This window comes from Prionailurus bengalensis, chromosome A1 (assembly GCF_016509475.1).
Source record: "Prionailurus bengalensis isolate Pbe53 chromosome A1, Fcat_Pben_1.1_paternal_pri, whole genome shotgun sequence".
Classification (NCBI taxonomy): Eukaryota; Metazoa; Chordata; class Mammalia; order Carnivora; family Felidae; genus Prionailurus; species Prionailurus bengalensis.
In genome coordinates this window covers 177,706,971-177,720,143 of record NC_057343.1, presented here as the reverse complement: position 1 = coordinate 177,720,143, position 13,173 = coordinate 177,706,971, and positions in this window count along the sequence as shown.

The window sequence follows — 13,173 nt, the reverse complement described above, 5'->3', positions numbered from 1 at the left end:
TTCCTCCTAAGGATAACCGGGGTGAGTTGGGGTGGAGAAGTAAGTTCAGGGAAAAGTTTTCCTGTTTTCCAGATTTGCTCTCCGGCTACTTTAGAAAAACATACATTTAACAAGTCAAATGCCTTCCAATCGAAGCACCACAGGGAACAAGCTATCCCCAGGCAAGTAGTTCTAGTGGACTTTGAGCCGAGAAAGGCGAGTAAGAGGGCTGAAATCTCAAGTATGGGATCGCAAGGTGTCGTGGATTTCGGGGTTCGGCGTTTGGGGAGGCGACCCCCAGCGTGGCTCGACAGCGCCCCCCAGAGGTCACAGGACACGTTTCTGGTCGCGTTCGCCAAGGATAGGTCGAGCCTCTCCAGGTCTCTACTCCACCAGTATATACTGTTAGGGCGCTTAGGATGAGCTGGACGCAGGGGCTTCAACCCCCAAGTCCTGACTCTTGTCATCTCTACGGACTGAACCCGAAATCCAGTCCTAGGGCGCTTCAAGAGTCCAGGACAAACGTTTGGGAAGACCCCGTGCGGCCACCCGCACAGCGTCAGTGACGGCCCCCTGGGCAGTGGAGGGCGGCACCGTTGTGCTAGGTACACAAACATAAATATTGCGCCACCCCGCCAGGGTGCCGAGTCAGGAACATTCTGCGGTTTCTTCCCCTCTGTTGCAGAGAGGGGGGATGGGATGGGGATTTCATGTACCGTGTATCGTTGATCTGCGGACTATCACCAGAGGCAACTTCTGCATTTGCCTTGTTTAGCTTCCGTGTCTACACATGCTCAAACTTTCTGCCTACGTTCTAGAAAAGTTCAGGGTTGAGTGCTGTTAAGGGCATTTTCTACCTTCAGATGAACATTTTCTGAGGACAGCAAAGAGGTCCTCAGATAATGGCAATACCCTCCTTGTATCTTTAAAAAAAAAAAAAAAGGAAAGAAAGAAAAAATTATTTGTTTATACCACTTATTCAGCTGAGGAACTCAACATATTTTTTGCATTGAATCATAAAATATCACAGCTGCTGACTTTTCACAGCATACCAGCTTTATCTGCCCCATTTTTTTTAACCAACAGCATTCATTATATATTCCTCTACCCACATTTAAAAAAAAGAAAAGAAAACTTTTTTTTATACAGCTATTATAGTGCTGGTGGCACAGTCTGGCCCCGGAGTCAGGTGTCTGCTGAGCTCTGTGGGTTTTCCTTTTTATCTTTTTCTGGAAAGAGCATAGTTTGAACCCCCGTGCTGTTATTTTGCTTCTGGGTGACCCTAGGCTAATCTCTTCCCCTATGGGCTTCTAAGCCCACATCTGTAGAATGGGTTTACAACGGTCTACTTTGTGCGTGGTTTGAGGCCCAAGTGAGAGGACAGTAACTGTAAGGAACCCAGACCCTACCCTACCCCTTCTCACTATGATTCACTAAACCTTTTGGTTTTCCCCTTCCCAGCAAGCAGTTCTTATATCATCATCCACCATGTGTTTCGGGGTCTGGCATCAGAACCTGGGGAGAAGATCACCACAAGTCACTAGTAGGTGTAGTTGGGACAGAGGCGCAGCTCAGGAAAAGGTCCGTCCTTGAGACCAACCAACACAGTGGCTCAGTTCAGGAAGTGTGGTGGTAAAGGTGTAGCCACTGAAGACCTCAGTCCAGGCGGTGGAGATGCTGCTTCTTACTGGGGATTGAGTCCAAGAGATGCCCAACATGATCTAGACTTTGGTGATGGTAGTGGGGCTGGAATTGTGGGCCTGGCAGGGCATAAACGAGTATGAATTATGGGTATTGAGACCTGGGCTCTTTCCCATTTTATTTAATTTTTTAATATTTATTTATTTTGAAGGAGAGGGAGAGAGAGAGAGAGAGAGAAACAGAGCATGAGCAGGGGAGGGGCAGAAAGAGAGAGGGAGACACAGAATCTGAAGCGGGCTCCAGGCTCTGAGCTGTCAGCCCAGAGCCCGATGCGGGGCTTGAACTCACCAGCCATGAGATCATGACCTGAGCCAAAGTCGGATGCTTGACCAACTGAGCCACCCAGGTGCCCCTGGGCTCTTTTCCATTTTAGATGTGCTTAGAAATAAACCCGGAGGCAGTGGGGGGTGGGTAATGGGAAGGGTTTGAACTCTGAAGGCTTGGCCTGGACTCCCCACCCTTAACATGTGGCCTTGACTAAGTCACTTCCCTTGCTGAGCCTCCACTCCCTCCTTCCTGTGATGGCGATAATAGCAATGACTACCCTACAAGCCCTGTCCAAATCCTGCCCTCAGAATGGACTTTGGATCTGTCCTGGCGTAACGGAAGGAGAGAGGGTGGCACTCTCACAGATTATAGTCCAAGAGCAGCCCAGCTCACTGTCTACTCTGTGAGCTCCAGCAAGCAGCTTAACATTTGTCAGCTTTGGTTTCCCCGATGGTAAACTGGGAATACTATCCGTCTAGAACTAAGGAAGACCATGTGTGAGAAAGGGCCTTGGGTGGGTCACACCCAGAACGGGTGCTCTCAGGAGAGGGAGCTGGCTCCTGCTGTTCATGGTCTCTTTCAGAATCTATAGGTCTTTGGCCAGGCTGTCAGACAGCCTCTGCCCTTGCTCAGTACCCTCCAAGACTCCCCCTTTCCCACCAAATCCAAAGCGCACCACCCCTGGCCTCACCCATCCATCCGGCCCAGCCCCCTCCCCCCCCCCCTCCCCGCCCCACTAGTGTCATTGGCTCTCTGGTTCTCTAGGCAAATTCAGTGGGCCTGTGTCCCCACCCCTACACCTTTGCTCACACTGCTCCCCCTCTCCCGGCCAGGATGCTGTTCCGCGCTGGGCTCAGCCATATCTTTTTTCCATCCTCCAAGACTCAGCCAAAGTGACATCTCCAGGAAGCCTTCCCTGGTTTCTCCACCCTTTTCCCTTGAACCCTGGAGGACTTTGTCCAAAGGTTCTATTTGTATAAAAGTCTCTTAGATCCTTATCTTACCCTCCCTGAGTTGCTTGAGGGCAGGGACTGTTTTTCTCATCTGTGGGCCTCCACACCTGTACTCCCTTGGACGCAGCCCTGACATATAGTACGTCGTAATCTGCGGCCCGGTGGAAGAACTTTTTCAAAGCATACTGCCAAAGGGCGCCTGAGTGGCTCAGTGGGTTAAGCGTATGACTCTTGGTTTCAGCTCAGGTCATGATCTCATGGGTCATGGGCCTAAGCCCTGCATTGGACTCTGTGCCAGCAGCAAGGAGCCTGCTTGGGATTCTCTCCCCCCACCCCACCCCCCTCAAAATAAAGAAATAAACATTTAAAAATAAATAGATACAAGCATACTCTCGGAAAGTATATGAAGAGAAGGGGACAGAAACGGCCATTTATTAAGCCTCTCCTCTGTGCCAGCTCATTACAGTATCGTCTGAAGAACTAATCAGTGATCCCCCGAGATGGTTATTCTCCCCGTTACACAGGCAAGGAGAGAGGCTCAGAGAGGGAATGTGCCCAAGGTCACGCAGCTGGTGATCATCAGACACAGATCCAAACCCTGGCCCTGTCTGATTGAGAGATGGAATGGGGCCCAGGCCTCCCGCCGCAGGAGCCTCCGTCTATTAAGCCTCTGCCTGTGCCCGTTCCGTCCCAGGCTTGCTGGCTGAAGTCTCTGACTCCCTGCTTGCCTGGAGCTCTATTCATTGGGCAGAAGGCTTCCTGGCACCATCCCTGGAGGGAGCCTGAACCTCTCAGGACACCCGAGTCAGGCCCCGGTGTCCCTGCTGTCCGAAGTCACTCAGTGCTTGGGATTTGGGGGAGCCACCAGAGGCGACCAATTGACCCATCCTGAGGCGCTGGCAATGGGTGACTTCACCTCCACATCCAAGCAGTGAGGACAGAGCCAGCTGCTCTTGTGCAATCCTTACAAACACAAATCCAGGGTCAGGCCTGAGAGGGCCTGCAGGGCTGCGTCATGGGAGCCAGCTCCCTCACTTGAGAGACAAGGGCCCAGAGAGGTTAGGCAACCTCTCCAAAGTCACACAGTGTTCAGAATGTTCTAAATCTAGTCAGCATTGTGAAAGCTGTGTGTTCAACACCCGTAAGCATTTATCTCTGGAGGGTGGAGTTACTTTCATTTTCTTCCTTATTAACTCTGTGTGGTTCGAATTTTTCAGCACAAGAGTGGAACTATTATGATCAGGAGAAAGAGTGAAAAACATGAGAGGGCACCCGTATTTAGGGTAAACCATAGTCACTCTATTTAGGGTAACTTGTTAAAGACAAGATACAAAGTTAGACTGCCTGGGTTAGGATCCCCAGCTTGACCACTCACAAGCTGTGTGTCCTTGGGAAAGTTACTTAACCTCTCAGAGACTCAATTTCCTCATGTGTAAAATAAGGATAATAATAGCATCTTGTAGGGTTGATGTGAGACAGGGGTCACTGAACTACAGTCCCTGACCCAAACTAGCCCACTCCTTCTTCTGGTACAACTCACAAGCCAAGAATGGTTTTTGTTTTTGTTTTTGTTTTTGTTTTTGTTTTTGTTTTTTGAAACTTCAACGCTTATTTATTTTTTTGGGGGGACAGAGAGAGACAGAGCATGAACGGGGGAGGGGCAGAGAGAGAGGGAGACACAGAATCGGAAACAGGCTCCAGGCTCGGAGCCATCAGCCCAGAGCCCGACGCGGGGCTCGAACTCACGGACCGCGAGATCGTGACCTGGCTGAAGTCGGACGCTTAACCGACTGCGCCACCCAGGCGCCCCAAGAATGGTTTTTATAGGTCAAACGGTTGTGGAAAAAATCAAACAAGAATAATATTTTGTGATACATGAAAGTTGTATGACATTCAAATTCCAGTGCCCGTCAATCAAGCCTTATGGAACATACGCATACCTGTTGGTTTCCATATCCTCCGTGGCTGTTTTCGCACCGCAGTGGAAGGTAAACAGTTGTGACGCTTTTTGGCTCCCGAAGCCTAAAATATTTACCTTTGTCCCTTTACAGGAAAAGTTTGCCAACCCCTGATATGAGGTCATGAATGAAAACTGCTTTAGAACAATGCCTGGCTGAGGGTGTTTAGTAAACTTTGTTATTATTAATATGTGGATATTTATAGCATCTTCTTCCCCTAGGGTGTGTTTAAAAGCAGTAATTGATTTTTGTAATATATCTCATGGAATCTAAGGCGCATCTTTTTATATTTTAATATTCCTTACATGACTTACGATCAGAAGCATATCATAGTTAATTTACATAGCTAATTAGCAGCGTTTTTCTTTCTTAATGGTGCATAAACTAGTGAGGGAGACTTAGAATTGCTGACATCTTAGATCCGGTAGAATACAGCAAAGTAAAAGGTTCGCGATGGACAGAAATTAAAACACTGCCGTCATTCAATTAACAAACATTCTCACAGAGGGCCACACTTGTTAGTAAGTAAGTACAAGCCAGGTGCTAAGTGCCAGGGTACAGGTTGGGGAGGCCAAAAAAGGGACCCTCACCCAGCTGGGAGAAGGTTATGAGGGAAAGATACCCAAAGAAGGGGAGGTCTACCTGGAGACAGAAGGACTGATGTGAAATAGAAATGTCTGGATAAAATGTCTCTCTGAGAGATGGGCCTTGATTATTGAACACTTTCCTCCGGAAACCTCAGTTTCTTCCCCTGTAAAATGGGGCAGCAATAACCCAAGAGACCAGCTCTCAGATTTGCTGTGGGACCAGATGAAGCCCCAGCATCTTGTGTTGAACGGTCTCCATAGCTGAGCATTTCTGTCTCTCCCACTAGCTTGGGAGCAAGGACACGGTTTCTTTGCCTCTCTTGGTCCCCAGCACAAACCTCAAAGCAGGTTTGTTGAACAAACCCGTGAAGATGAGCCCAGGAACAGGACCAGGAAGTAGCAGGGCCTCCATGACTCAGACCTGTCCCTGAGCTGAGGACACAGCTTGCCAACATAGCCCCAAGCCACGCCCCAGGCTGCTGGGGGGGGGGGCGGGGGAGAACTGACGCGGCCTTAAGAAATGACACCTTTCTGTTGTTAATTTCTCTTAGAGTATGAATTGAGACATAATTTCCTTTTCATAATTAGAAGACACTAATTAATGTTGGAGGGAGCAAATGAGATCATGGCTGGTCTATTCCAAACTCTTCCCTGAGGGAAGGAGGGGGAAGAGTTACCTGCAGAATGTTCAGAATCACAGGTGAAAACTCGGCAGTTGTGGATCACAGTTTTGCCTTTGTGGGTACATTACTTAGGGGCAGTGCTTATTCATAATCGTTGCCAATCTCTGTTGAGTTCTCGCTCTGAGCCTGGCCCTTTGCTAAGTCCTTTGTGTTCATTTCCTTGTGTGGTGACACTAACCCTGTCCGACAGGTAACATTACCAACCCCCGTGTGAAGAGACAGAGGAACCGAGGCCAGAGAAGTTAACTAACCCATCCAAAGGCACACAGCAAGTAAGTGTCACGGCTGGGTGCCTCATACTCTTTCTCTCTGTTTTCTAAGTCCTTTGTCCTTATCTTTCCCCAGCACACAATGGGTGTGTCAAGAAGGTGATGTGTTACACTATTTCACTGTTTATTTCTGGGGTTGATGACTTTTAGGGGGCTGATTCTAGGTTCCAGAGGAAAGGGAAGAGAAAATAGGCCCCAAACTTGGGCTTTCTGCCTGACGCTCCCTGACTCACTGAGCCACATTGCACAGATGACTCATTCATTGGCCTTGACCTCAATGGGTTTGGCCACCCATTGAGAGTGAAGTCACACCTCCAGCTTTCCAATGCATTCATTGGCTCACACATCCAACCTCAGGCAGGCAAGAAACAGACCCGGCTGGGCTTGCTTAGGGTCAGGGACAGGAAAGCACACAAATGCTGCCCCATGTCCTGAAGTAGTGGGTGGACGGCTCCCTCCTGCCCTAAGAGAAGTGGGCTCTAGTATATTGCTAGGGCTGCTGTAACAAAGCACCACTAGCCAAGTGGATTTAAAAAAACAAATTTGTCAGGGTACCTGGGTGGCTCAGTTGGTCTGAGCATCTGACTTGATTTCAGCTCAGGTCATGATCCCAGGGTCGTGGGATTGAGCCCTGCATGGGGTTCCACGCTGAGTATGGAGCCTGCTTGGGATTCTCTTTCTCTCTTCCTCTCCCCCTCTCCCTGTCTCGTGCTGGCTCTCTCTTAAAACGAACAAACAAAAAAACAAAAACAAAAAAACAGAAACAAATTTGTCTTACGGTTCTGGAGGCCAAAAGTCCAAGACCAAGGTACCAGAAAGGCTGGTGCCTTTTGAGGGCCATGAGGGAGAATCTGTTCCAAGCCCCTCTCCTGGTGGCTGGTGGCTTGTTAGAGGTCTTTGGTGTTCCTTGGCTTTCAGGGACATCACCCTGATGTCTGCCTTCACGTGGTGCTCTCCCTGTGCTCGTGTCTGTGTCCAAATTTCCCTTTGTAGAGTGACACCAGTCATATTGGATTAGGGCCTAGCTTAATGACCTCATTTTAACCTAATGGCCTCTGTAAAGACTCTATTTCCAAATAAGGTCACATTCTGGGTACTGGGGGTTAGGACTTCAGTATACCTTTTGGGAGCGACACAAGTCAACCTGTTTAAAGCCTGTGCCCCCCAAAAAGAGCCCCCTGAAAATAACACGTTCTTGGATCGGATGACTCAATACCATAAAGATGTCCATTTGGCTCATGTAAATATGAGATCCGTTTAACATGCTCTTCATGAAAATACTGAAGATGTTTTTTTTTTTAATTTTTTCCCTGGAGTTAAGCAAGTTGATTCTGAAGGTGATATGAAATAATAAACAATCAAGAATAGCCAGGAAAACTAAAAAAGAAGGGCAGGGGGGTAGGAGTTATCCCTACCAGATATTTAAAAATGCCATAAAGTCTCTACAATTAAAATGGTATAGTTAGGAACATGAATAGACAGAGCAATGGAACAGAATCCAAAATCCAGAAATTTGCCCAACTACAAATGGAAATTTGACATATGGTGAAAGTAACAACTCAAATCACTAGGACATGACGGACTTTTAAAAAAAATGACCCTGAGACAATTGAATAGCCATTTTGAGAAACAAAAGGTAAAGTAGACTCAAACTTCAGACCAAACATAAATACCAAATGGACCAGAGATTCAGATTTTTTAACTAATTTATTTATTTATTTTGAGAGAGAGAACTCACGCGCACACACACACATTAATGCACAAGTACGGGGAGGGGCAGAGAGAGAAGGAGAGAGAGAGAATCTCAAGCAGACTCTGCACTGTCAGCAAAGAGCCCCACGTGGGGCTTGAACTCACGAACCATGAGATCATGCCCTGAGCTGAAACCAAGAGTCAGACGCTTAACACAGGTGCCCCCAAAGATTCAGGTTTTTTCAACGAAACCTTACAACTTGTGGGAGAAAACTGAGGGGATTCCTTCATAGCTCAGAAGTGATAGGGATATAACTCCTTTTGAGTTAGGAGTCAAAATTCAGAAACAATAAAATAAAAAGTTGAAACATTCAACTACATAAAATTAAAGTTTTTAAAAAGCTTTTCATGGCAAAGCAAACAAACAAACAAAAACCTAACCATAAGCAAGAAAAGCTTTAAAAAAATACAAATGGGAGACAATCTGTAACTTAAAAACAAAGGCTAATTTCACCAATATATAAGGAGTGATTAGAAGTAGAAATGAAAAAGCAAAAATATGATCTTAAAATGGACAAAAATCATGAGCAGGTAGATCACAGAAACAGAATTGCTGAAGGACCTTGAACATGTAAAAAGATTCTCACTTGTAATCATAAGAGACAAGAAAAGTATACCTACACTGAGAGACTCATCCATCAGATTGGCAAAAATCCAAAATTTGATGGCACCCCTCTGCTGAGACCAGGGAAATTTGACTATGGGCTGGTTGTTAGAGGATACTATGGAATTATTACCTTTGGTGGCTGCTTAGGAGTGTATCTTTTTCTTAAGGGATGCATGCTGAAGAATTTATCAGTGAGGGGCGCCTGGGTGTCTCAGTGGGTTAAACATCTGGGCTCTTGATGTTGGCTCAGGACATGATCTCACGGTTGTGAGATTGAGCCCAGCATCAAGCTCCGTGCTGACAGTGCAGAGCCTGCTTGGGATTCTCTCCCTCCCTCCCTCTCTGTCCCTCCCCAAGTTGTGCGCGAATGCGTGCTTTTTTTCTCTAAATAAATAAATAAATAAACATGGAAAAAAAAAGAATTTCTCAGTGAAAGGTCATGATGTTAGCAACTTCCTCTAAATGTTAAGAAGAAAACACACAAATAAACAAGATAATGGCACAACATTAACAACTGTCGAGTCTATGTCATGGATGTAAGGCTGTTTATGAATGATAGTTTTCCAACCTTTTTGTATGCCTGAAACTTTTCATCATAAAAGATGGGGTCCGGTCACATGGCCTCAAGGTGAACTCCTGGTGAACCAAAGCCGTCCGTGAAAGCAGCCAGCTCAGCTGAGGCAGTAATAGTTGTTGACATGATCTAATGCTTACTGTGGGGGCCAGGCACTATTTAGACAGCCAACTCATTAATCTTCGTACTATCCCCATGAAGTGGTCCCCATTTACAGACAAGGAAACCAAGCCCCCAGCAACCTGGTAACTGTCAAATCCATGGAGGTTTGCACTCTCCCAACTCTGCTGGTTGATTTTAAACTGATATGTATCCCAGACCCCGAGAATCCTTAATAGGCTGGAGAGAAACAGCCTTAAATTGGATCCAGTTATTTTACTTAATGAGTCATCCAAAGAGTTAACAGGGTCTTTCTGATGACTCTTACAAGCACTGGTTATTTTTTTTTTTTTTTTAATTTTTTTTCAACGTTTATTTAATTTTGGGACAGAGAGAGACAGAGCATGAACGGGGGAGGGGCAGAGAGAGAGGGAGACACAGAATCGGAAACAGGCTCCAGGCTCTGAGCCATCAGCCCAGAGCCCGACGCGGGGCTCGAACTCATGGACCACAAGATCGTGACCTGGCTGAAGTCGGACGCTTAACCGACTGCGCCATCCAGGCGCCCCAAGCACTGGTTATTTTTAAGGGCTAATATTCTGCGCTCTAATTTAGATTCAGTAATTTCAGACACCACTTGGAAATCGAGGACAAGGGGATTGTAATCAAGCAATTGTGCATTCAACCTAATGATTCACTTAGCAATCCGCCAGTGGAGAAGGTTCTAGGGTTCTCTAAATGAAGGTGTGCGAATAGAAGAGAACTTGCAATGGAAGCAAAATTGGACCACTTTCGTAGTAAATTTCACAGGGTAGAGTGCTGGCATCGAGTAAAAAGTTTAAGTTCAAATGGTTTATGATTTAGAGGACAGCAGTGCAGCCCTGCCCAAGCGCCTGGGTTCAAATCCCATCTCTGCCAGTAACGTGACAACACTCTTGCCCCCCAAGAGTGTTGGGGGGCAAGTCCCATAGCCTCCCTTTGCCTCAGTTTCCTCATCTCCAAAATGGAGATAACAGTGGTGCCCTCCCCCAAAGCTCTCAGGAGGGATAAGTGACTTGAATGAATGAGCTGAAATGTACAGTGTGTGCTTTGGACCACAAGCCCACCAGGACCCAACCAGTGATGCCCCGAGTTTGCCCCAAGAGCGTCGCCCATGGCGGCTGGCCCTGCCGCGCCACTCTGTAACATCACCCCAGCCTGGGAGAGAGAGGAATCCCTAAATCATGGCACCTCTCAGGACGACAGGAACAAGGGCAGAGGTGACACCGAGCACAGGTGTGGGCCACAAGGGGGAAGGGGGGGGGATGAACAGGACTTTTTAAAGGACTGTATCTTCTTGGGGTTCAACAGGTGAATGTACTTAATGCCACTGAACTGTAGACGTAAAAACCGGTTAAGATGGCAAATTTCATATTGAGTGTGTTTTACTACGATAAAAAAATTGTTTTGATGGATAATATCTTCTTGGAGCCTCCAGCCCGTGAGGAGTACTGAGTGTACAGATGAAGAAATGAAGACCCGGAGTGCAGGAGTCTAGCCCCCCACCCCTGGGTGGCTTCCTCAGATCCATTTGGTAGAGGCGGAAACCTCGGCTTGGAGGGCTCAACTCCTCCTGCTCAAGTTCACTCTGCGGCACAAACCGAGAGCAGGACCGGATCCAGGATTGCCTGGCATCTAGTCAGGGGCTTCTTCCGCCACAGCCCCCCGCGCCCCTACGCCTGGTCTGGGAGCCCCCCTGCCCGACCCCAATCCTAGTTCTGCGGCAACTTCGGATACGGGAGGGGCTGCAGAGAGACCCTGTTTCTCAATCCCATGCAAATAGGAATGTATTTTCCTGGTCGTAAGGGAGTAAGTGGAGTCGCCAAAAGCGGAATCCCCTCTACCAGGATGGGTGGCTGGAGGAGGCCCTGGGAAACCTCCTCCGTCCTCCCCACCTCCCTGCACCTGCATTTCCTATCCGGGAGAAGGCAAGTGCAAAAAGGCTTTGGGTGGATCCCCCAGGGCCTTCACTTGGTATGGGTGGGGTGTCCAGGGCAGGCACGTGTGGATATGCCCTTCAACTTCGTGTCGTTGGCAGCTGCTAGTACCCCCACCCAATGCCTCCTGAATGTCATCCCATCAGCTTCGAGAGACCTTTCCCTTCCCAGCCAAGAAGGGTGGGGCAGGGGACTGAGCGCCCCAGAGGAAACTCCTTCTGGACACTCCTTCACCCAACATTGGCCAGATATCAGCCTGGGCCCTCCTTCCAGATACATTATTCATTCTTGGAATTCTTGGGACCGTCTTGACAGAGGAGAGGTACAAAGTCTGAAGTGGTCAGTGCTGTGAAAAATATAAAGCAAGAGAAGGGTTATGCAGTGTGGGGCAGGCATTGGGGGCGGGCAGAAGGGGTTTGATTTCAGTAGGGTGTTCCAGGAAGGCCTCAACAAGAAGTAAAGACCTAAGCGGGGGGAGAGAGTGAGCCAGGGAGTATCTGGAGGAAGAACAATCGAGGCAGACATCCCAAAACAGGAATAGACTTCACAGGAGCAAGAAACAACAAAGAGGAGAAAGGAAGAAGTACAACTTGTCTTTATTCTCAGCATGGTATGTATATGTAGAAAATCCCAAGGAATCTAAAAGCATATACTATGTAACTAATAAGCCCAACAAGGTCACAGGATACAAAAACAGTGTATAGAAATCAATTTTTTCTACCTGCAAACAATGAAAAAGCCAAAAATTAAATTAAGAATATAAGTACATTCCTGGGGCTCCTTGGGTGGCTCAGCTGGTTGAGCGTCTGACTTCAGTTCAGGTCATGATCTCTCGGCTTGAGGGTTCGAGCCCCATGTTGGGCTCTGTGCTGACAGCTCAGAGCCTGGAGCCTGCTTCGGAGTCTGTGTCTCCCTCTCTCTCTGCTCCTCCTCTGCTTGTGCTCTGTCTCAAAAATAAATAAACGTTAAAAATTTTTAAAAATATATGAATACACTCCTAACAGTATCTAAAAGAATAAAATGCTTAGGAATAAATGTAACAAAGGAAGTGTAAGATCCTACACTCAATATTGTAAAACTTTACTGAGGCAAATCAAGGAAGTCTAAATAAATATAGAGACATTGCTATGTTCTTGGATTTTAAGACTTGATCTTAAAATGGCAGTACTCCCTAAACTGATCTATGGATTCAACATGATCCATCTCAAAATTCCAGCAGGATTTTTTCCCAGACGTTGACAAGCTGATCCTAAAATGTATATGGAAGTGAAAATCACCTAGAACAACCAGGAAATTCTTGAAAAAGAAGAACAAAGTTGTAGGGCCTCCTTTTGCTGATTTCAAAGCTACAGTTGCCAAGATAGTGTGGTACTGGTTATGTAAGGACTACTAAATAGATCAATGAAACAGAATTAAGAGTCCAGAAATAAACCCTTACATCGTGGTCAATTTTTGACAAAAGTGCCAAAGTAGTTCATTGGAGGAAAGGATAATCTGTTTAACAAACAGCACCGGGACAATTGGCTACCCATCTATATGCAAAAGAAAGGACTTAGATAGACCCTTACCTCACACCATGCACAAAAAAATGAACTCAAAACGGATCATTGACTTAAATGTAAGAGCCAAAACAATAAAACTTTCAGAAGAATACATAGGAAAAAAATCCTCAAACCCTTGGGTTAGGCAAACATTTCTTAGCATGGTTTATAAAATAAAATATTAATACATTGAAATTCATCACGATTCAAAGCTTTTGTACTTAAGA